Source organism: Capricornis sumatraensis, chromosome 22 (assembly GCF_032405125.1).
Source record: "Capricornis sumatraensis isolate serow.1 chromosome 22, serow.2, whole genome shotgun sequence".
NCBI classification, from domain to species: Eukaryota; Metazoa; Chordata; class Mammalia; order Artiodactyla; family Bovidae; genus Capricornis; species Capricornis sumatraensis.
The window spans coordinates 33,626,061-33,649,228 of NC_091090.1; the positions used below are offsets into that span (position 1 = coordinate 33,626,061).

Genomic DNA, 23,168 nt, shown 5'->3' on the forward strand with positions numbered 1-23,168 from the left:
GTGCATCCTTTGGCATTGCCTTTCTTTGGGATTGGAATGAAAACGGAGCTTTTCCAGTCCTGTGGCCACTGCTGAGTTTTCCAAATTTGCTGGCATATTGAGTGCAGCACTTTCACAGCATCATCTTTCAGGATTTGAAATAGCTCCACTGGAATTTCATCACCTCTGCTAGTTTGTTCATAGTGATGCTTCCTAAGGCCCACTTGACTTCACATTCTAGGATGTCTGGCTCTAGGTGAGTGACCACACCACTGTGATTATCTGTGAGATCTTTTTTGTATAGTTCTTCTGTGTATTCTTGCCACCACTTCTTAATATCGTCTGCTTCTGTTAGGTCTGCTGCAGGGTTGGGGTCACTGGGTGTAGCAGTGTGTGCATGGGACTTTTTGAAGGAGGTCACCATTATCTTCATTACCTCCACCATAGTTTGGCCCCAGAGGAAAGGCAAAGTAGGAAGTGGTAGCGTGGCCGAGCGGTCTAAGGCGCTGGATTAAGGCTCCAGTCTCTTCGGGGGCGTGGGTTCGAATCCCACCGCTGCCAGTCCTTTTAGGACTTTCCCGTAGCTCAAACAAACAGGTCTCAGAGGTTAAAGCATCTGCAGGAGATCCCTGGATCAGGAAGATCCTCTGGAGAAGGAAATGGCAACCCACTCCAGTATTCTTGCCTGGAGGATCCCATAGACAGAGAATGCTGGCTGGCCACAGTCCACTGGGTCGCAAAGGGTCGGACAAGACTGAGCGACTAACATACACACACAAATAAGAGGGAGGGAACACAGCCCACCCATAACAGAAAATTGGATTAAAGATTTACTGAGCATGGCCCCGCCCATCAGACCCAGTTTCCTCCTCAGTCCCTCTCTCCCATAAGAAAGCTTCCATAAGCCTCTTATTCTCCATCAGAGGGCAGACGGGCTGAAAAACATCATCACAGAAAACTAACCAATCTGATCACATGGATCACAGTTCAGTTCATTCAGTCGCTCAATCGTGTCCAACTCTTTGCGACCCCATGAATCGCAGCACGCCAGGCCTTCCTGTCCATCACTGACTCCCGGAGTTCACTCAAACTCACGTCCATCGAGTCCGTGAGGCCATCCAGCCATCTCATCCTCTGTCGTCCCCTTCTCCTCCCGCCCCCAATCCCTCCCAGCATCAGGGTCTTTTCCAATGAGTCAACTCTTTGCATGAGGTGGCCAAAGTATTGGAGTTTCAGCTTTAGTATCAGTCCTTCCAATGAACACCCAGGACTAATTCTCCTTTAGAATGGACTGGTTGGATCTCCTTGCAGTCCAAGGGACTCTCAAGAGTCTTCTCCAACACCACAGTTCAAAAGCATCAATTCTTCGGCACTCAGCCTTCTTCACAGTCCAACCCTCACATCCATACATGACCACTGGAAAAACCATAGCTTTGGCTAGATGGACCTTTATTGGCAAAGTAATGTCTCTGCTTTTGAATATGCTATCTAGGTTGGTCATAAGTTTCCTTCCAAGGAGTAAGCCTCTTTTAATTTCATGGCTGCAGTCACCATCTGCAGTGATTTTGGAGCCCAAAAAAATAAAGTCTAACACTGTTTCCACTGTTTCCCCATCTATTTCCCATGAAGTCATGGGACCAGATGCCATGATCTTCGTTTTCTGAATGTTGAGCTCTAAGCCAACTTTTTCACTCTCCACTTGCACTTTCATCAATAGGCTTTTGAGTTCCTCTTCACTTTCTGCCATAAGGGTGGTATCATCTGCATATCTGAGGTGATTGATATTTCTCCTGGCAATCTTGATTTCAGCTTGTGCTTCTTCCAGCCCAGCGTTTCTCATGATGTACTCTGCATAGAAGTTAAATAAGCAGGGTGACAATATACAGCCTTGGGAACTAGGCTGTTGTTCCATGTCCAGTTCTAGCTGTTGCTTCCTGACCTACATATAGGTTTCTGAAGAGGCAGGTCAGGTGGTCGGGTATTCCCATCTCTTTCAGAATTTTCCACAGTTTATTGTGATCCACACAGTCAAAGGCTTTGGCATAGTCAATAAAGCAGAAATAGATGTTTTTCTGGAACTCTCTTGCTTTTTCCATGATCCAGGGGATGTTGGCAATTTGATCTCTGGTTCCTCTGCCTTTTCTAAAACCAGCTTGAACATCCGAAAGTTCATGGTTCATGTATTGCTGAAGCCTGGATTGAAGAATTTTGAGCATTACTTTACCAGCATGTGAGATAAGTGCAATTGTGCAGTAGTTTGAGCATTCTTTGGCATTGCTTTTCTTTGGGATTGGAATGAAAATGGAGCTTTTCCAGTCCTGTGGCCACTGCTGAGTTTTCCAAATTTGCTGGCATATTGAGCGCAGCACTTTCACAGCATCATCTTTCAGGATGTGAAATAGCTCCACTGGAATTCCATCACCTCCACTAGCTTTGTTCGTAGCGATGCTTTCTAAGGCACACTTGACCTCACATTCCAGGATGTCTGTCTCTAGGTGAGTGATCACACCATTGTGATTATCTTGATCATGCAGATCTTTTTCATACAGTTCTTCTGTATATTCTTAGTATCTTCTGCTTCTGTTAAGTCCAGACCATTTCTGTCCTTTATTGAGCCCATCTTTGCATGAAATGTTTCCTTGGTATCTCTAATTTTCTTGAAGAGATCTCTAGTCTTTCCCATTCTGTTGATTTCCTCTATTTCTTTGCACTGATCACTGAGGAAGGCTTTCTTTGTCTAACTCAATGAAACTATGAGCCATGCCCTGTAGGGCCACCCAAGACAGATGGGTAATGGTGGAGAGTTCTGACAAAAATGTAGTCCACTGGAGAAGGAATGGGAAATCGCTTCAGTATTCTTGCCTTGAGAAGCCCATGAACAGTATGAACAGTAAAAGTCACTAGAAGTAGATATTTAATATTTGGCATAATAACATTAGTGATCCAGGGAATTTTTATAAAATGGCACTTACTTAAAATTTGGAAAACCAGTGGATTTTTATGGCACTCTCATGATTTTGTGTGCATGTATTCAAAACAGAGCAACAGTTAAAATGCTGAAATCATTGATAATAGTGAGGGCTTTTGAAGTGGAGAAGCCTGAGCCAGAGGTTAAGTTCTGCAGTCAAAGAGAAGGGAACGACAATGGCAGAGCGGTGACAGGATCAGGGGAAAATACAGGGCCAGAGAAAGTTTTATTAGGAAGGTTTGCATATCAGAGTGAGGATGCTCCAAACAGGATCTGTAAGCAGTAACTATGCCTCTGCTGGAAGGAAAAGTCTTTAATACAGTTCAACTATCCTGGTTTCAAGAATGCGATCTTAGAACATGTTTGGCTGAATCACCAGATACAAGGGATGGGCAGACAGAGTGGGTCTCAAGTCTATTTGAGAAAGTGGAAGGAGTGTCTTTCCTGGTGAAGGTGACTTCACAATGGCACGGAATAGCTTGATAGGGTACTTCTTGCATGAAAATATTTACCTTGGGTGGAATGTGCCCCCTAAGTTAATTAAGAGAACAATTGGCAATTTTGTGTATCTGGTCAATGTCCAGATTTTTGAGGCAGGAGAGATGCAAGGTTCCCAGACTCCTGAAATAAAACTTTTACAGTGGCCAATCACTTTATGTGACAGTGTGGTTTCTTGGAAGTAGCCAATTGTTTGTAAAAAAAAAACATTAATTTTAACACAGATCAAACCACTCACCTCTTTTGTGACCAAGAATAACCTTTCTCTTTCTCTCAAACCTCTTGCTTTGCACTCGAGTCTCCCTCTACAACACTCTCCCCCCTCCCTCCCAATTTAAGTGAGACACAAAAGCTATTTTACTTCATAAACTGGATTGTATGATCAAATTCATGTTGATTCATCAAAATCATTAATAGGACCACAAAGTTAAACTACTTGTAGGAAAATGTAGAATTGTCCCATAAGTACGTAGCAACTCTTCTAATCTCTGAACACTAGTTCCTAAATCTGCGTTTTTTGATGTTTCCGTAAGTGCTTAGGACCGCAGCTGTGTATCTCCATTAGCACCATTTTCAAAAGGTAATGCTCTCCCAAGCATACCCAGCAAGTAGACAGGGCACAAAGAAGGAGAAAGAAGTTTTTCTGTACTCTTTTTACATCTTTCCTTTTAACAGGACAGGTCCTGTCCTTTTAAACAGGACAAGACCATTTAGCAAGTCTGCATGGTGAGTGAGCATCTCCTGCCTTCTCATCTCAAACCTGACACTGATGAACATCTATTCTTAATCTCTTAGAAGAGGGCAAGGACACAAGAAAGTGGTTTGCCTCTTTGGCTGGGGCATTCGCTTCTATACCTGTCATCATGGCCAGCCGTATATGTCTGTGATCAGTGCATTTCAGAGGGCCTTGTGTCCAGGAAATTATGCAGCCAGTCTGTCCTTCATCTCACCACTGGAGAATCCTGTGTTCTTCATGCCAGAGGAGGAATTGTGTTCCTCAAAGTACTAGGGCAAGTTCACTTCAGATTTTCCAGCCTCTTAATTTTAAACTTTCTCCAAATCCAGGGGAAACTCCATTGAACTGATTCCTGAAGCTAGTTTGATGAAAGATGAGGTGGGGGCAAGTCTAAGTGATTTTCCTGCTCTCTGAACTCTAATTTTCCCCAGTAATTAATTTTTGTGTAGTAAAGACCTTAGTTAATGTAGGAGTGATTTCTCAGTGACTTACAGTGGATGGCTTTAAAAGGTGGACAAATCTGAAACAGAAAAACAGACATCAAATATTAACATATATATGGAATCTAGAAAAATGATACTGATGAACCTATTTGCAGGGAAGGAATGGAGACGCAGATGTAGAGAGTGGACTTGTGGACACAGCGGGGCAAGAAGAGGATGGGAAGAGCTGAGAAAGTAGCATTGACATATACATACTATGCTGTGTAAAATGGATAGCTAGTGAGGCATTGCTATAATGACCCCAGGGCCATTTTGCTTAACACCAGAGAAATGCCACACAAGAAATTCCAGCTGGAGGTGCCGGGGATTGAACCCGGGGCCTCGTGCATGCTAAGCACGCGCTCTACCACTGAGCTACACCCCCAACAATTACAACTCCTTTGTGGAAAATAATTGAATGGTAATAGCTACCTGCATTATTTTTCAAGAACCGTAGCCCAGTACAATCTAGCTCTGTTCTGGAGAATCTTGTCCATGTGTTTGCCCTCCTCCCATGGAGCTCTTGGCTCTACGAGAGTATGAAGAGCTAGAAACCAGAGTAACATCTACTGACTTGCAGTGGTTTATTCTGTTCTACTCTAGGGATATAGTTGAATTAAGTAAGGTTCCTTACAACATTAAAGAAGACACTAAGTATTGTTTTGAAGATTATAAATTTACTTCCCTGGTGGCTCAGATGGTTAGGAATCTGCCTGCAATGGGGGGAAACCTGGGTTTGATCCCTGGTTTGATCCCTGGGTTGGGAAGATCCTCTGGGAAAGGTAACAACGTCCCCAGTAGAATTGCCTGGAGAATTCCATGGACAGAGGAGCCTGGCAGGCTACAGTCCATGGAGTCGCAAAGAGTCAGACACAATTGAGCGACTTTCATTTTCAGTAACAAAGTACCTAGGGAAGAAACCTGTAAACTTGAAAATGTCAGTAAGATTTGTTTTACAATTCATGGATAAATCAGAAATTTGAACAACTTATTCTGGGCAAGATGATTGACTGGAATTACTGGGCATGAGTGAGGAGTTGGCCAGCATAAATTGATCCCCAAACCTAAGGGGTGGGTATTTCCACTTTTTTCTTGTTTTATGCCATTTAATCAATTGCTTTCAAACTTTTCTCAAATCTAGGAACAAGTTTGCTTGAACTGAATCAAGATGCCTTTTCCCAGTGAGTGCTAGATAATGAGCATCATTTACTTACCACCAGGTGTAGGAAGGTTTGAGTTTTGAGACATTGAAACTCGGTGGGTTTCCCAAGGGCAAGTTGAAATCCTGCTCACAGAACTCTAAGTTGAGTTCTGACCATGGTCAATATGACATATTTGTTTGTTTGTTTGTTTTCAAGCTCTCAAAGTTAAAAAAAAAATGGTGCCTTTAAAATATAGCTGGGGACAAGAAGTGGATAATATAGTAATAGCAATAGGTTACATTACATGATTATATCACCTCCTTGATAAACAGACTCCCCAAGAGGTGAAGTAACTAACTGCCAATAGTTCACAGCCAACGAGTAGCAGGGCAAGTTTCAAAGCCAGGCAGATTTCCTGTAGAGCACCTGCTCCACATCTTTTCTTCTGAGATGGGAATCCTGAAGTCAAAAGGTAACTTGAGATTAGTTTGGATTTATTCCTCTTTGAAAATGTCATTATCACTTATAGGGAGGTTTCTAATTTTCTAGGGAAATGGGGAAGCAAGAAAGCAATGAACTCACAATACTCACCATGAAATAAAATACCTCAAGTCCAGCAATATGGTCTGCAAACCCTGCTGTGACATTTTGTAAGGGACGTGACAGCTCTGGTTTCGAGATGCCTAAAGGAATGGAAGACAGAAGAGAGAGGAAAACAAAGCATTCCTGAGAGCTGGGTATTTATGATAGCATCTCTTTCAGACAGGATTTTCCCTGCCATAAATAGAATGCAAAGAAGCTTTGCACTAGGCTAATATCTATCAAATGAATTAGTTAAATGTATGTCCAGTAGCTAGATCTATAGATTACAATAGCTCACTAGGTAAGCTTCCAGAATTTTTTAACTGGGGAAAAAAGTTCAAATCCCTAGGGGCTGAGGTCCTTCTGTTTGAATTTATTCTCCAGTTATTTCTAACTGGCAAAAGCCTACTGAAACCTTGCCTGTTCTTAAAGTTGTGAGTATTTACAGTCAGATCCCTCCTTAGTGGTTGGTAAACTATTGCCAGGGAGCCAAGAATGGTTTGGGAACATTAAAAAGTTGGATAAATAAAATGAAAACTAGTATTAGTTGACACATGAAGTTTATACGAAGTTCAAATGTCAGTGTCCATATATAAAGTTTTATTAGAACACAGGCACTTCATTTACACATCTTCAATGGCTGCTTTCAAGCTACGACAGAGAGTGGCTGCAACAGAGACGATAAGTGGCACCCTTTTCTCTTCCCACTGCTGCTCTTCACAGTATACATCACAGTGATTCAGTAACTGTTGCCCAAGTTTTTTAGCGTCATTATTGCATAATATTTTATTATTTTTTAAAATCAGTAGTGCTTACTGCTCACAGGGTATTAATATGTTGGAGTACTATGTAAACTTAAAGAGGTCATAAGGTACCTTTGTTACCTTGGCAAAAAAAAAAAAAAAGTTGAAAATCTAAAAGTGGGCTTCAGTTATGAGCTCCTCCATGACTGAAATGTGGCACATATTTAACACGCTAACGGAATACACTGTATTAACTAAAAGGTTTAGAATGCCGAAACCCGGGATTGAACCAGGGACCTTTAGATCTTCAGTCTAACGCTCTCCCAACTGAGCTATTTCGGCCACTTGAAATAGCAGTCTTTGATCTCTGTTTTTTAATAATTAGATTGTTTTCAGCTTTTTCGGGTTTCAAATTCTTTAAGCCTGATGGTCTAGTTGTCCAATATACTTGCCCACCCAGAAAGAATTGGACTCTTTCTTCCATATGTGCTGCTTGGATCAAGTTCCCTCTGGTGTGGGATGGTAGGTGGAGCAGGGAGGCAGAAGAGAGGTAATAGCAACTCATTGTAAAGTCTTTCCGCTTCTCCACATCCTGTCAGTTGACCCAGACCCAGTTCAGAAACTAAAAACATAAAGGCAGTATTTTTCGGGGGGAAGGGGGTGTTTCTTATTTTTCTCTTCCTCTTGATCCTCCTTCTTTGAAAGTCTCCAAAAATGCTGAGAAATGGAATCCAATAACTCTGTAAGTTTGGAAAAATATATATGTATGGTAAGTCCCCTATATGCAAACTTTCAAAGATGCCAATATGCGTGCCATCAATGTCAGACATGAGTGCTATTGCAGCTTCCCCTCCACCTCCTATTGCTGATGATCCTTCCACTCTACCATATCCCACCTCTTCTCCCTCCTCCAGGCAATAACTCTTCTTGCCTGTTCACTTGATGCCAGCCCCCTGTATGCCAGCTGTTGTACTATACTACTATACTGTACTGTAAGATTTTAAATGTTTTAATTTTTTGTTTTTATGTGTTCTTTGTGTGAAAAATATTATAAACCTATAACAGTGTGGTACTATATAGTGATTGTATTAGTTGAGTACCTAGGCTAACTTTGTTGGGCTTACAAACAAATTGGACTTACCAACTGACTCTCAAAAAAGAACTCACTCATATACACAAACATTACCAGACTACATACTCATCACAATAATTCTCAACTGACAAGAAAGCAACTGTCACAAAAATTAGAACATTTAAAATGGCATATCTCATTACAACAGACTTTCTTCACAAAAAAAATCAATAAAATTTTTTATTAAAAAAATTTTACACAATTTAAAAAGTTACTTTCCATTTAAAGTTATTTCAAAGTGAAAGCATTAGTCACTCAGTCGTGTCCAACTTGTTGCGATCCCATAGACTGTACCTCACCAGGCTCCTCTGTTCATGGAATTCTCCAGGCAAAAAATAATGAAGGAGATTACCACATTTTTCTCCAGGGGATCTTCTTGACCCAGCAATGGAAGCATGGTCTCCTACATTGTGGTCAAGTTCCTTACTTCCTGAGCCATGAGTTTTGTTCCCCTGGAACCTGTCTTACATTCAAATTTGTACCTCCCACTCCCCAGCCCTACTACTGCCCTTCCCTCCCGCTGGAAACCACTAGTTTGTTCTCTATATCTGTGAAGTAACATCAATAGTTGATTTTTAAAATAAGACAAATGATTTGACATGGTTTCCTTTGACTCCTGATAAGTCAACAGGTGTTACCAATATCATTTAGTTGTTTATTCAAGGAGTCAGTGCTAGTTTGAAGTGACAAGAAATAATCTGTGAGTAGTCTTCCTGGAAAAAACTTTAAGTGAGACTGTTTTGTGAGAAGTTGAACAAACAATTCATTACAACATGGAGTGAAATTAGCTACAATATTTTAGAACTGGTTGCAGCTAATAAATAAAGGTTTATTTGAACAAGTTTTAAAACTTGTGGAAAATGTAGGTCACAATAAGTGTCCTACAAATAAGTAGACATTCCCTGCCTTTAACACACTTGCCTGACTCAGACGGTAAAAGCATCTGCCTACAATCTGGGAGACCTGGGTTCGATCCCTGGGTAGGGAAGATCACCTGGAGAAAGAAATGGCAACTCACTCCAGTACTCTTGCCTGGAAAGAAGGCTGGTAGGCTACAGTCCGTGGGGTCACAAAGAGTCGGACATGACTGAGTGACTTCACTTTCACTTTTCCTGTCTTTATTCAGATACTTGTAAACTTTTGAATGTCATAGGTCATCGAACAAAGAGGTATCAGTGGAATCAATCATTGCCATTTTTGAAAATATATCAGTCATATAAAATGAAATCTTTGGCCTACCCTGCTAAATCACTTGGCAAATAATTCATAAGCCTTAGTTCAGGGCTAAGATTAAAGCCCTGGAGGTGCTGGGGTTGAACCCAGGGCATCGTGCATGCTAAACACTGTGCTCTATCACTGAGCTACATCCCCTGCAGAAGGTGTCTAGGATATTCCATATGACAAGCTGCCACTATTCCTGGGTCAGGGAAGAGCCCTGGGAGAAGATTCTTTGGAGAAGGGAATGGCTACCCACTCCAGTACTCTTGCCTGGAAAATCTCATGGATGGAGGAGCCTGGTAGGCTGCAGTCCATGGGGTCACTACCAGTCGGACACAACTGAGCGACTTCACTTTCACTTTCCACTTTCATGCATTGGAGAAGGAAATGGCAACCCACTCCAGTGTTCTTGCCTGCAGAATCCCAGAGACCAGGGAGCCTGGTGGACTGCTGTCTATGGGGTCACACAGAGTCGGACATGACTGAAGCGACTTAGCAGCAGCAGCAGCTGTTTCTGAAACCCTCAAGAGAAGAGATTTTGCTTTCTGAATTGAAAAATGTCTGAATACAAAAGAGATCTTTCATAAGTAGGGGACCCTCCAAGGACTGCTGCTAGCTGACTTCCTGAGTGGCAGTTCCTGTCCACCACCAAGCGTACATTAGGATGAAATATTCTGTTGAGTTTTCAACTTCTTTTCTGTCTGCAAAGCTCTTAGAAAAATATAAAAGATAGTGGAGGGGAATACCAAGGCCAGTGCCATGAAAACTACTCAGGAAATTTAGGTCCACGTGGGGAGATAAGAGTGAAGTGTAACTAATGTGGATATGAAATGAAGAGCCAAGTCAGTCATAACTAAACCACTACACCTAGCATCTTTGTCTGGAAACGCAGAAGCAGCATTCTGTCCAGGACACTGCAAATCTAGATCTGAGACCCTTAAGGACAGAAGACAGGAAGGAAGATTAGAAAAGATGCTCCCGTCAATATTGTGCCTGTTTCAGACAGAATGTTTTTCCGCAAGAAGGTGAACATGAAGGAAGCCAAAAAGAAAAGTTCTTTGTAAGACCTCCCCACACCTGGGTAGGTCCTCAAAATCTATCTGTCCCTGAGGCACAAATAAGCTGATGTTTCCTGCCTTTATTCAACTGTGCATCATTGTCAACCCAAACACATATACTTTTTTTGTGTTTTTGTTTAGTTTATTTTAAGGAAATCCTGTCATAAGTGGAAGAGGGCAGGAAATTATGTAATTTTAAAACTTCTCTAAACAACTGAAATTTAGCAAGGTTCAGCTGTTCCTAGACTAATGTCAGAGAACTGGAGAGTTGAGAGGGGTCAGAGAGGAGAGAAGGGATGGGGAGGCGATAGCATCCTGGAGGGAGAGTGGGGAGCGGGAAGACAGCTGCGGGGAAAGAAGAATCAGCCAAGCCAGAGCACGAAAACGAGGACACAAGAAGAAAGTTTGGGAATGAGCATTATACACCACTGATACTCGGATAAGGGAGAATGTGGATGTATCCGAAGTCTTTGTCTCTTCTGCATGTCGACAGGTTCGTCGCAAGAGGAGTCTTCCTTATTCTAAGCGAAGTAGGTGAAAACCTATGTCCTACGAGAATCCGATTTGTTTTGTTCCAGTTATCGTAGTTTGAAAGATACTAGTTGCTCTTTTCCTCGCTGAATAAACAGGTTGAGCACTTTGGAGGGCCCTTGTGTAGCTGAATTTTTGTTTGCGGTGCAGTACTGCCGGAAATTCCCTGGCGTTTTGGCAACCCACTCCAGTGTTCTTGCCTGGGGAATCCCATGGACAGAGGAGCCTGGCGAGATACAGTTTATGGGGCCGCAAAAGAGTAGGGCACGACTGAGCTACTGAGTATGCACGCACGCACGCACTGCAGGAATTGATAGCTTTATGAAGAGCAACTGGAAACCCACGTCTGGATTCCCGTGTGACTCCAGTGAGAGCAATGTTGAGCGCAGAAGCAGGGTCCACCGGTGGCTTTGGGCTTATGTATCTGAGGCAGCAACAGATTTTTAGCACCCTAGCTTTGGAATGTGAGGGACAAATGAGAAAGAAATGTAAGCCGGACAGCAAACTAACACTTTTAAATACAAGTCCAAGAATACCAGTGTCAGCACCTTGGATAGCGCCTCAAACTTTTGACCTGAGGGTCGGACGTTTAAGAGTCTGAGCGAAGGTTCTTTAGCTCTTCCATCATTGTTTCTTACTCTTACGCAGAAGTCTCCTGAAACTCAGTTTTCTTCTAGAGATCTTCGGGAGATTTTCAGTGTTCTCTACTGCTTATATACTACACTTCTCCCAGTGGGAGTTCTGAAGAACCACAGTTTGAACAGAGAAAGTCTATTCAAACGATTGCAGTCTGTCCTCCTCTAGATTTTTGTTTTAAGCACAAATGGTATTTCCATCAAAGATACATGAGGATCAGAAATATCTGGCTTCACTTTGGCCATTTCCGAAGTCCTCATGCAATATTGTTACCTAAGAATAGTAGAGGTGGGGGCAGGCATCCTATACGCTGTGTGTACCCCAAAACACAGCTGTGATTGCTCAAAATGGCTAGAGAGAAGATGGCTAAGAAAAACATGGACAAATGGTTTGAGTACACCCGCACGAATTATATAATTGTGTTCCAAAGTTGCAAAGAAAACTGTGACACAAGAACAAGGCAGGAAACTTTGATTGACTCATTCAAAAGACCAAAGACAGCAAAGACAAAAATGCCCACAATAATAAACAAGCCAGAAACTCTCCTAGATGGCTTACTGAGGTCTCCAATAAAGTTTCCCAAGTGGAGGTGCCGGGGATTGAACCCGGGGCCTCGTGCATGCTAAGCACGCGCTCTACCACTGAGCTACACCCCCTCGCATACCTACACTGCTGTCTTATGCAAATTACTCATGTGTTCTCTAACATCAACAACTTCCTTAATATGGATGGTAAATTATTTCATTTAACTTGATTTTTGCCACATGTTCATCCAACATCTCCCAGCCAGCATCTCTGATGAAATGTTTCATTTCTAGCACCTCCATTACTATCCTATTTCACTCTCCTAAACCGTGCTACACAATGTTTCCCCACTTTCCCTTACTTTTTCTGCTCAATAGCAAAGTTAAATTCGTCACATTTCACTCCAAGGGCCTCATCATCACCGTTGAAGTCTGTCTTCCCAAGGAACATTTGATTGAAGGAAAATAAAAAGGAAGATCTGGCTCACGCAGGATCTCTCGAACCTGAGGCAACAAGCACAGCAGACTCACATTATCAGGCTTAAGGACCCAGTGACATTGGCAGCATCATTGAGGAGCACGAAGGGGAAAAAACAGAAAGAGAAGAAAAGCAAAAGTAAGATGCTCTCAGTCAATTATCTTTTAGAAGACATTATTCTTCCAACTGTTCGGGTTAATGAAAGAGTTGTGAACCAAGGAGAAGGAAACCTATCCAGTGACGATCCCTTCTCTATGCTTCTCTCCTCTTCTACCACCAACCATAATTATATTGTGCAGTCACCAGAAATAGTAGGCAGTGGATCATTATTCTTTCTGATCAAGTAAACTGATCTTTTACTTTGGGTGGAGTGGGCTGCCTAGAGCTCTTGTAATTTAATTCACAAGACAATTAGTGATTTTGCCTCACTCACCAAATCTTCAGTAATGTCTAATATGAATGAAACATTTTTGGCAACATCGGGGGTGTAGCTCAGTGGTAGAGCGCGTGCTTAGCATGCACGAGGCCCCGGGTTCAATCCCCGGCACCTCCAATTAAACTGAGGACCACTACTAAAGAAAAAAGTACTGAACGGTAGTAGTTGGTTTGTGACTCTTCAACTGTTGTGGTCTACGCTAAATAGCGTCACTCATCCCTCCAGTTTTGAACGAGGATCATGTATTTGTCATGAGGAATTAACCCCCTCAGTAATTTATACATTAGCTGACCCCACATTGGGGAAGTTAAGGATTTTATGCCATCAAGCGTTCCTTGACATAACTCAATACACCTCCTCAATACACTGATTCTTATCTCTTTAAATAAAATCATGTCTTTTATTAATAAATTCCAATCACAAAGAAACACCAGAAAAATCATGTAAAGACTTTGGAGTTCAAATGAAAATTATCAGTGGAATAGAGAGGGAGCAAAATGTTCTTGTGTCCGGAGGCTGGCCATAACAGTGAAAAGACCCACTCTCACTTCCTCTCTCTGATTCATGTATCCATGGATCCTGATGAGAGAGATACATTGCCATTAGTCACTGATGAAGAGTATTTACCATATCCTGGATATCATTACATGCCCTCCCTCACCAAAAGTATTGTTTCTTAGCTCATACCATAACTAAGTATTCAAAAGGTCATTCCACCATCCAATCAGGTTAGTTGCTTCGGGGTTAGCTGCCTCCTGGTGAGGCCAGTGAATTCCAGAATATTAGCCCATTGCCGATTTTTTTTCTTTCTATAAACTGGTTTCTTGTCTCAGAAACAATGCTGTAGGTGTTGTTGAATAAGACATTCAGTAAATTCGTGGCTGGTGGTTTTGGCAGAAGCATTGTGGGACATGCTGCTGCTGCTGCTGCTGCTAAGTCGCTTCAGTCCTGTCTGACTCTGTGCGACCCCATAGACGGCAGCCCACCAGGCTCCCCCGTCCCTGGGATTCTCCAGGCAAGAACACTGGAGTGGGTTGCCATTTCCTTCTCCAGTGAATGAAAGTGAAAAGTAAAAGGGAAGTCGCTCGGTCGTGTTCAACTCTTCGAGACCCCATGGACTGCAGCCTACCAGGCTCCTCCGTCCATGGGATTTTCCAGGCAAGAGTGCTGGAGTGGGGTGCCATTGGGACATGAAGGGAAATGTATGTATAGAATAAGTGTCTATTCCAGTGAGATTAGATATACATTGTGCTCCTAATACAGAAGTGGTCAAATGTAAGGAACCTGACACCAGGGTAGGTAGTTGTTCCCCAGTGGAATAATAGCCCCCAAGTGAGGGCTCAAAGTTTTTGATGTTGGTAGTTTAGTCACTTAGTAGTAGTTTAAACTACACTATTTTGGTGCACAGAAGTCTATGTTGCTTCATTCATTATTAGAGAAATGTAAGTCAAAACTACAATGAGACATCACCTCATACCAGTCAGAATGGATATCATCAAAAAAATGTACAAACAATAAACACTGGAGAGGATGTGGAGAAAAGGGAACCCCCTTGCACTGTTGGTGGAATGTAAATTGATACAACCACTATGGGAGAACAGTATGGAGATTCCTTAAAAAACTAAGAATAAAACTTCCATATGACCTAACAATCCCACTACTGGGCATATACCCTGAGGAGACCAAAATTGAAAAAGACACACATACACCAATGTTCACTGCAGTACTATTTATAATATCTGGGGTATAAAAGAAACCTAGATGTCCATTGACAAATGAATGGCTAAAGAAGAATTAGTACATATAAAAAATGGAATATTACTCAGCCATAAAAAGGAACTCATTTGACCCAGTTCTAATGAGATGGATGAACCTACAGTCCATCATACAGAATGAAGTAAATCAGAAAGAGAAAAATAAATATCATATATTAATGCAGATACATGGAATATAGAAGGATGGTACTGATGAATCTATTTGCAAGGCGTCAGTGGAGACGCAAACATGGAGAACAGACTTGTGGACACAGTTGGGAAAGGAGAAAATTAAGAGAGTAGCACTGAAATGTATACTTTACTGTATGTGAAATGGATAGTGGTGTTGCCCAAATGGTCTGGGAGCGAGCGATGAGAATGAAGACAGAACACGAAATCTGGTGCAACGGGTCAGGGGACCTGCAGCTTCTATTGGACTGAGGTGCAGAGTCCACTCTGAGTCCAGCTTGTATTTCTAATTGCAGACTACAAGACTTTTTTGATCTTATCTTTCCCGAGACACTATGCTGACATAGTCCAGATCTCCTTGTTTTCACCCCAGGCCATTCTCTTTTGGGCTAGTCTTGGGAACAATCAGCAAGTGCGTAGGCAGCATTCATGTCTAATTCCAGTCCGGTGTTCCAAGGTCCATTCTTTCATGATCCCAGTCATACTCCCTTCTGGGTCTGGCCTTGGAGTTTGTAACAAGGAGATTATTCTTAAGAAAAACATGAAAGATAATCATTAACACAGTCTTAATAAATGCTGTTTTTCCAGGTGCTATTTTTGTGGAATTTCTCAAGGCTGAGAAAGGACATTATTAGGAATTCCCAATACATATTGGGAGCTTGCTGTAGGATGCAGGGAGCTCAAACTGATGCTTTGTGACAACCTAGAGGGGCGGGATGGGGTTGGGAGTGGGAGGGAGGTTCAAGAGGGAGAGGATATGTGTATACCTGTGGCTGATTCATGTTGATATATGGCAGAAACTAACACAATATTGTAAAGCAACTATCCTCCAATTAAAAACTTAAAATTAAAATAAGTATTAATCTCCAAAGAAGATATACAGATGGCTAACAAACACATGAAAAGATGCTCAACATCACTCATTATTAGAGAAATGCAAATCAAGACCACAATGAGGTACCACTTCACACCAGTCAGAATGACTGCGATCCAAAAGTCTGCAAGCAATAAATGCTGGAGAGGGTGTGGAGAAAAGGGAACCCTCTTACACTGTTGGTGGGAATGCAAACTAGTACAGCCACTATGGAGAACAGTGTGGAGATTCCTTAAAAAATTGCAAATAGAACTGCCTTATGACCCAGCAATCCCACTGCTGGACATACACACCGAGGAAACCAAAATAGAAAGAGACACATGTACCCCAATGTTCATCACAGCACTGTTTATAATAGCCAGGACATGGAAGCAACCTAGATGTCCATCAGCAGATGAATGGATAAGAAAGCCATGGTACATATACACAATGGAGTATTACTCAGCCATTAAAAAGAATACATTTGAATCAGTTCTAATGAGATGGATGAAACTGGAGCCGATTATACAGAGTGAAGTAAGCCAGAAAGAAAAACACCAATACAGTATACTAACACATATATATGGAATTTAGAAAGATGGCAATGATGACCCTGTATGCGAGACAGCAAAAGAGACACAGATGTGTATAGCGGACTTTTGGACTCTGAGGGAGAAGGAGAGGGTGGGATGATTTGGGAGAATGGCATTGAAACATGTATACTATCAGGTAAGAAACGAATTGCCAGTCTATGTTCGATGCAGGATACAGGATGCTTGGGGCTGGTGCACGGGGATGATCCAGAGAGATGATATGGGGTGGGAGGTGGAAGGGGGGTTCATGTTTGGGAACTCATGTACACCCGTGGTGGATTCATGTCAATGTATGGCAAAACCAATACAATATTGTAAAGTAAAATGAAGTAAAAATAAAAATTTTAAAAAATAATAAAATAAAATAAGTATTAATAAAAAATGAAAATACATATGTAGAACCAAAAAATAGTAGGCTGCGTTGCTGGGCCTATATGTGACCTCTGTTCTTGTCATCATGGTTACGTCGTTCATAAGCTCATTGGGCAATACAGTGGTGGCCAAGGAGAAGCTTCCAGACATCAACAGAATGTGTCATTGTGTTCAACTGCCTCCAAAGAGGTTGCTTTCTGTAGAGCATTTACTTGAAAACAAACATCCTTAGGCTCTGCACATTTGGGGGATTCTGTCCACCCGCCTATTTACCAGACCTCTCTGTCACCACTTTTTCAGTTTTCTCTCAATAATTTTCTCTCCAAACCCCTAATCACCTGCCAAACTATTAGCCACCTCTCATTAACTAGTGTAGATATCTACCCTACATCTGTCCTTCCAAGCAAAATGAACAGTCACATACCCTGTTTAAAGTAATGCCTACTGAGAGGGCTTACTTTCACTACTGGCCGCTATGGCCAGAACTACTGGTTCCATGGAAGCCGCTCACACTTGTGTGGTCCCAGTATATGAGCAGAATCATCTATAAACCAGATCTGGTTTTTGTTTTTCTTTTTCTTCTTTAGTTATCAGGAGTTCCATGTGAAGTTCTGGATGTGGGTTGAAGAATAGAAGATTGTACCAAGTGTAGGAGCCATGGGAATATGAGCTACTTTCTCATGCAAGTGACTCATAAGCCTTGCTTCATATATTCTGTTTCTACTTGAAAATGAAATGATGCTGTGCACTATTTATTACCTCACAATGCTAAATGATTTCCTTGCCTGAATTGCAAAGGAGCCAATCAAAAACTGATTTGGTCATAGTTTCCATTTTATTTTTGAAGAAAATTTTGTGAAGAAATTCTGTTGTGATGAGATTTGTCATTTCAAATTTTCTAACTTTATGACAGTTGCTTTCCTGTCAGTTGGGAATATTGGCTGGAGTGTTTAGTCTGATAATGTTTATGTGTGTGGCATTCTTTTAGCAAATTCACAGCATCATTGGCTTTTACTTCTCATCATTTTTGGAGATTGTGAGAGATGAAAGAATGAAAGAGAGAGAGAGAAATAAGAGCTACCAATAACATTTTTCTTAGTTTCCTTTAGTTTCTGAGCTGTGTCTGGGTCAACTGACAGGATGCTGAGGAATAGGAAGTCTTTCCGTCGAATCCCTGATTGTCAGCTCTCTTCAGATTTCCTACTTTTATGTGTTCATCCCATGCTGCCAGGAATTGGCTCCAGTTGGCATACATGGAAGGCAATCAATTCCAGGTCTTTCCAAACAGGCAAATACATTGGACAAATAGGCAGCCACAATAAAAGAATCTGAAACCGTCTAAAAACTGAAATTGAAAAAAAGAAGTGTCAGGAGAATGATTTTTCAGGTAGTCGAAATAGCTCAGTTGGGAGAGCGTTAGACTGAAGATCTAAAGGTCCCTGGTTCAATCCCGGGTTTCGGCATTCTAAACTTTTTAGTTGATCCCCAAGGGCGAGTTTACTTCGGGTGCGTAAAGGAATGTTGTAATGGACTGACGATCACAAAATAGCTCTAGATTTTTTCCGTGAATAAACTCACAATGAATTTATGAAATCTTACTCTAGCCAAAATTTTAGAACTTTAATTTTTAGATTTTAGAACTTTAATTCAACAAGTGTCTGACTAATCTATTGAGCCACTGACCTCTCAATTCAAACTGAAGTTTCCAAGTTCTGAAACTGACAACAGAGCCATTGTTACCATCCTCAGAGGAAAAGTTAGGGATCCTTGACGCTGGCCATCTTCTCATTCAGACCTTGTATTTCAGTCAACTCTCTGACCCAGTAGCCTTATTTTATCTATTAGTTTGTATTCCTATATTGTTTATTATTCATTTTAAAGCTCAGTGTTTCCAAGATTGCCTAGAAGGTACTGTGATCTTTTGAGCTTGCTATAATCGTTGAGCACTTTCTTACATTCTGACACATTGATATTCTAGGTGACAGCAAATTTTTACCGTGGCTTTGGTTCCTTCTAGTGGGGATCTATCTGTATGAAGAAATTAGGATATGAGGCTAGTTCTCCTAGTCGTTCCTTAAGTATCGTTGATTCTAGGTTCTTTTTTTTCTTCTAGTCACCTTTTGTAGGTTGACAAACGTGAATAGATACTAGAAATGATGCCTTTCTGCCTAACATGAAGTTGCCCTTCTCTTCCTGTAGATGAGAAAGAGAATGAAATAAAGGGGTTTCAGGAAATAATGGAACTGTATGTAAGCAATCTTTGTGCTAATAATTTCAAGGTCTGGAAACACTAGGCAAATAGATATGCCATTAAGTTTTCTTCCCAAAAGCAGAGGTAAGGGGGTGTAGCTCAGTGGTAGAGTGCGTGCTTAGCATGCACGAGGCCCCGGGTTCAATCCCCGGCACCTCCAGCAAAAAGTGGCTGATTCTGTGGTGGACATCACCTTGTAATGGCCTGGAGCTAAGTTGCAGGACTGTTGTCTGAGGGCTACCATCTTGTTTTGGCTGGAGGAAAAAGTGAATTTAGAATTTAGAAAAAGTGAATTTAGAATTCAATAAATTAGGCTTAAGTATAAGTATAAGTATAAATAATACAATTTTAATAGCTTTGTAAACTAATGTCAAACTGTACAGTTAAAAAGCAACCAAATTAAAAATTTAAATATAACAAAATATAGGAAGAACAGCATACTTATAATTTCTCAGATCTTCATGCACTTTTAAGTTGAAGTTGACAAACTATCTCTAGTATATGACATGCTGTAACATGGTCCTTCTGCACATGACTATGAATGAAACCAGAATGTCCCCCAAAGTATGCCTCTTTAACATAAAAATTATCTTGAGCTGAAGACAATTAAGGTGTAAAAAAGTTCTCTTTATCCTTCCATGTCTGACCAAAAGCAGGATATAAATCCTCCTTTTACTGGAGAAAAACTCTTACCAGCCCAGTCACTAGTTCAGTTCAATTCAGTCGCTCAGTCATGTCTGACTCTTTGCGACCCCATGGACTGCAGCACACCAAGCCTCCCTGTCCATCACCAACCCCTAGAGCTTGCTCAAACTCGTGTCCATCGTGTCAGTGATAAGCACTAGAGGAATCTGCAAGCAAACTTTAGTCCACTAGTTTCCTCCCCAGTATTTAATTCCCCACAGTTTACTGCCCTGAAAAGACAAAAACTGCTTTCTTCAATCCTGTCCTTTATCTATAAATGTACTGTTCTTTGTTGAATATACTTCATTCGCTGAGGTGTTAAACTTGCACTTTGAGTTACTGTTTGTTTATGTTTCTCCTCAGTGATGCCTGTTGCATACATTAGTAAGCACTGCTTTTCTCTTGTCAACCTGCCTTTATGTTTAAGAGTACCAGCTGAAAACCTAAGGTGAGTAAACTTTTGTTTCTTGCGTTCTGTCTCTTCCCATTCTATTCACCCAGCAAGTTGGACAGCACCCCATTAGATCTACACACTATTAAAATGATTCAACTCCTCTGATCATGCACTTGGGAGTGACAGCAGTTATAAGATCCTCTAAAATAGATAAATCCTAACTTTTCATTTCTAGACTTCTTCGTGGAGAACTAATGGAAATCAGTGAGGACAAGTCTTTTTCTGAATTTCTTAGATTATGTGAGAGTAGAATGCATAAAATAAGCACTGGGTTTAGTTTCTAGCACCTTTATTCTTGCCCTTTTCTTTTACTCTCTTAAACTGTATTCGCACAAACTTTTCCCACTTTCCTCTCCATATTCCCTTATTCAGTTTTTCTTCCTCACATCAAAGTTAACTTTACACCCATTTGCTCCTGACCCCTTTCCACTCTAAGGGTTATCCTCACTGGTATGTCTGTCTTCGCAAGGAACATTTGACTGAAGGAAACAAGAAAGATCTGGCTCTTTCAGGATTTCCTGAGCTCCAAACAACAAACTTGAAAGAGTCAGTCACATCATCAAGCTTGAGCACCAAATTCCACTGACAGTATTACTGAGGAGCATGAAGGGGAAAGAAGCAGAACTTTTTTTTTTTTTAAAGTATCTCTCAGAAGGCTTTATTCTGTCAGCTGTTCCTGGTTAATTAAATAACTGCAGGCCAAGAAGAAGCCACTACACTGTATATTTAAAAACTTCAGAAATAGTAACATTAAACCTGGTAGACTTTCTCTAGGCAACTAATAGCTTTAAAAAAAGAGAGAGAGAGAGAGAGAGAAAAAATATTTTATGAAATAGCCAGAAGACCGAGTACAGGGGGGTGTAGCTCAGCGGTAGAGCGCGTGCTTCGCATGTACGAGGTCCCTGGTTCAATCCCTGGCACCTCCATCTGTATTTTTGTCAACCTTTCTCATATTTACTCCCTGCGGCCTACCATTTTCCAGGGCCGAGAACCGTCAAAAGGAAAACAAGAAGGAAAGAAAGAAAGAGGATAGAATAAAGGGGAGTGGGATGGGGTGGTGGTGATGGAAATATCCCTGTTCCTATAGTAAGTTATCTGAGCAGTCAGAGACCTGGATTTTCATGTGGCTATGAAAGAGAAGGCCCCTGAGATGAGACTAGCACAAGGACTGAGAAAGATCCATTGGTATTGGAGAATAAGGAATCATTGGTATGTATTTTAGACTTTAGACTGAATTTGGACCCTGCAGTTTGTTGTTTCTACTTCAGGTGTCTTCCTACTTCTCTCAGCTTGCTCCAAAGTTTGCTCCATCACCAGCTCTCAGGAAGGCATTTTCATTCCATCACCAGGGAACGTCTCAGGAATGGGGCATTTTTCTTCAGTTTTCAGACTCCTCCTTTTCCCTAACTTCAACCTCCTCTGCCTCCAAAACTGCCTAATAGACCTTAAAAATACCGCGGAAGAAGACAAAGAAGAAAAGTATTGTGAAAGAGGAGGGTAAGGATGCGGCGGATAGAGGGGGATTTAGGTCCTTTCGGAAGGAAAGAGATGACAGAGCGGAAAGAATTCACACACAACCTGCCAAGAAATGCAGAGCGACAGCGCATGTCCAGCAAATCTAAGGCAGCAAAGCGATCGGACCCTTGGCAACTGCTTTCCTTATTGAGGCTCTGTTTTGAAAGACAAAAGGAGGAGGGAGGAGGAAAAAGAGTACACAACCTCTTTCGGACAGAATTTTCTCCAGAATGAGGAGAGAGCAGGGGAAATGCGTGGGCTGGGACTCCATATGTGAAAGGAGTCTCATTTAAGGTCTTGTGTGAAAGGAATTAGCGCTTTGTAGCCTAGATAGCATCTGTCACCTCAGGCTCTGAGGCGCAAAAACACTTTTCGTCTTTTGTGTGACAAGTAACCCAGATGTGAATTTTAAATGAAGTCCGAAAGCAGATAGTAATTTATAATATTAGGAAACTCTGCAAACTCAAACTCTGGCAGGTTTGGGAAACCCTGACCTGGAGTGTCAAAAACCCGGAGCCTAGGTGGAGTGATCCGAGTGATTGGGACGATCTCAGGCGGGAAGCAGTATAGTGGACAAGAGCGAAAAGGCGACGTTTGAACAGGACAAGGAAGGAGGCGAGTTGGAATCAGCAAAGTAGGGAGAAGAGGGCGTATACATGGATCTTTAAATATGAGTAGGATTTGGGTAGATGGGTAGGAAGGACCTGTCCAAGCTCCACCTCTCTTCTTTGCATCCTATACCTACAAGAAAGTGTTGAAGTCCGTGTATTTTAGGGAAGTAAACAGAAAACTTCTGTCCCATAAGAAGATCGCACTCGTTTGTATCCAAACTGTTGGCTTTTGAGAGCATCTTGGGTCCCTTTCCATAGGCGAGCTTTTCAGAGGGAAGTCAAATTGTTTCAAATCTGATGTCTGTTGTGGTGGCAGCAGGTTAGTGAGAGTGGAAGTGGCCTCTTCCGGCTGCTCTTGGCTTGAGTATATGAGGTATGTGTGCAAGACTAATTTTTAACATGGATCGCAATTGAAAATAATCTAATGAATTTACCCTTACTGGGCCGTCAGAAAGTCTCAATCCTCGTGAGCCCGGATAGCTCAGTCGGTAGAGCATCAGACTTTTAATCTGAGGGTCCAGGGTTCAAGTCCCTGTTCGGGCGATGTTATGATTTATTTTTCCTTATGTCCAAAAGATGTTTTCACTCTGCTCTGGGCCATGGTCCTGCCTGAAGATTAAGTCATCAACCCTTAGAGAGTATGCAATCGAATAAACAAGGTTTTGAGACATTCGCTCAAATAAGCCAGAAACAGGACTCCTCCATGGTGGAATGGGTATGGAGAAGAATGAATTCCTTTCTGCTTGCGG

At 41.6% G+C, this 23,168-nt stretch overlaps 1 protein-coding gene and 9 non-coding genes across 10 annotated transcripts in view; 7 read left to right on the top strand and 3 right to left on the bottom strand.

Moving 5' to 3' along the window:
• Positions 1 to 23,168, top strand: part of LOC138069278 (zinc finger protein 184-like) — a 1,142,341-nt gene that overhangs the window by 122,505 nt on the left and 996,668 nt on the right. The window lies entirely within an intron of this gene.
• TRNAL-AAG (transfer RNA leucine (anticodon AAG)) lies at positions 459 to 540 on the top strand. Its single transcript has one exon. It is a non-coding gene; the product is annotated as a tRNA-Leu (tRNA).
• On the bottom strand, positions 4,977 to 5,048 carry TRNAA-AGC (transfer RNA alanine (anticodon AGC)). Its single transcript has one exon. It is a non-coding gene; the product is annotated as a tRNA-Ala (tRNA).
• Positions 7,400 to 7,472, bottom strand: TRNAF-GAA (transfer RNA phenylalanine (anticodon GAA)). The gene has a single exon. It is a non-coding gene; the product is annotated as a tRNA-Phe (tRNA).
• TRNAA-AGC (transfer RNA alanine (anticodon AGC)) lies at positions 12,290 to 12,361 on the bottom strand. The gene has a single exon. It is a non-coding gene; the product is annotated as a tRNA-Ala (tRNA).
• TRNAA-AGC (transfer RNA alanine (anticodon AGC)) lies at positions 13,189 to 13,260 on the top strand. The gene has a single exon. It is a non-coding gene; the product is annotated as a tRNA-Ala (tRNA).
• Positions 18,295 to 18,367, top strand: TRNAF-GAA (transfer RNA phenylalanine (anticodon GAA)). The gene has a single exon. It is a non-coding gene; the product is annotated as a tRNA-Phe (tRNA).
• On the top strand, positions 19,244 to 19,315 carry TRNAA-AGC (transfer RNA alanine (anticodon AGC)). The gene has a single exon. It is a non-coding gene; the product is annotated as a tRNA-Ala (tRNA).
• TRNAA-CGC (transfer RNA alanine (anticodon CGC)) lies at positions 21,148 to 21,219 on the top strand. Its single transcript has one exon. It is a non-coding gene; the product is annotated as a tRNA-Ala (tRNA).
• On the top strand, positions 22,890 to 22,962 carry TRNAK-UUU (transfer RNA lysine (anticodon UUU)). Its single transcript has one exon. It is a non-coding gene; the product is annotated as a tRNA-Lys (tRNA).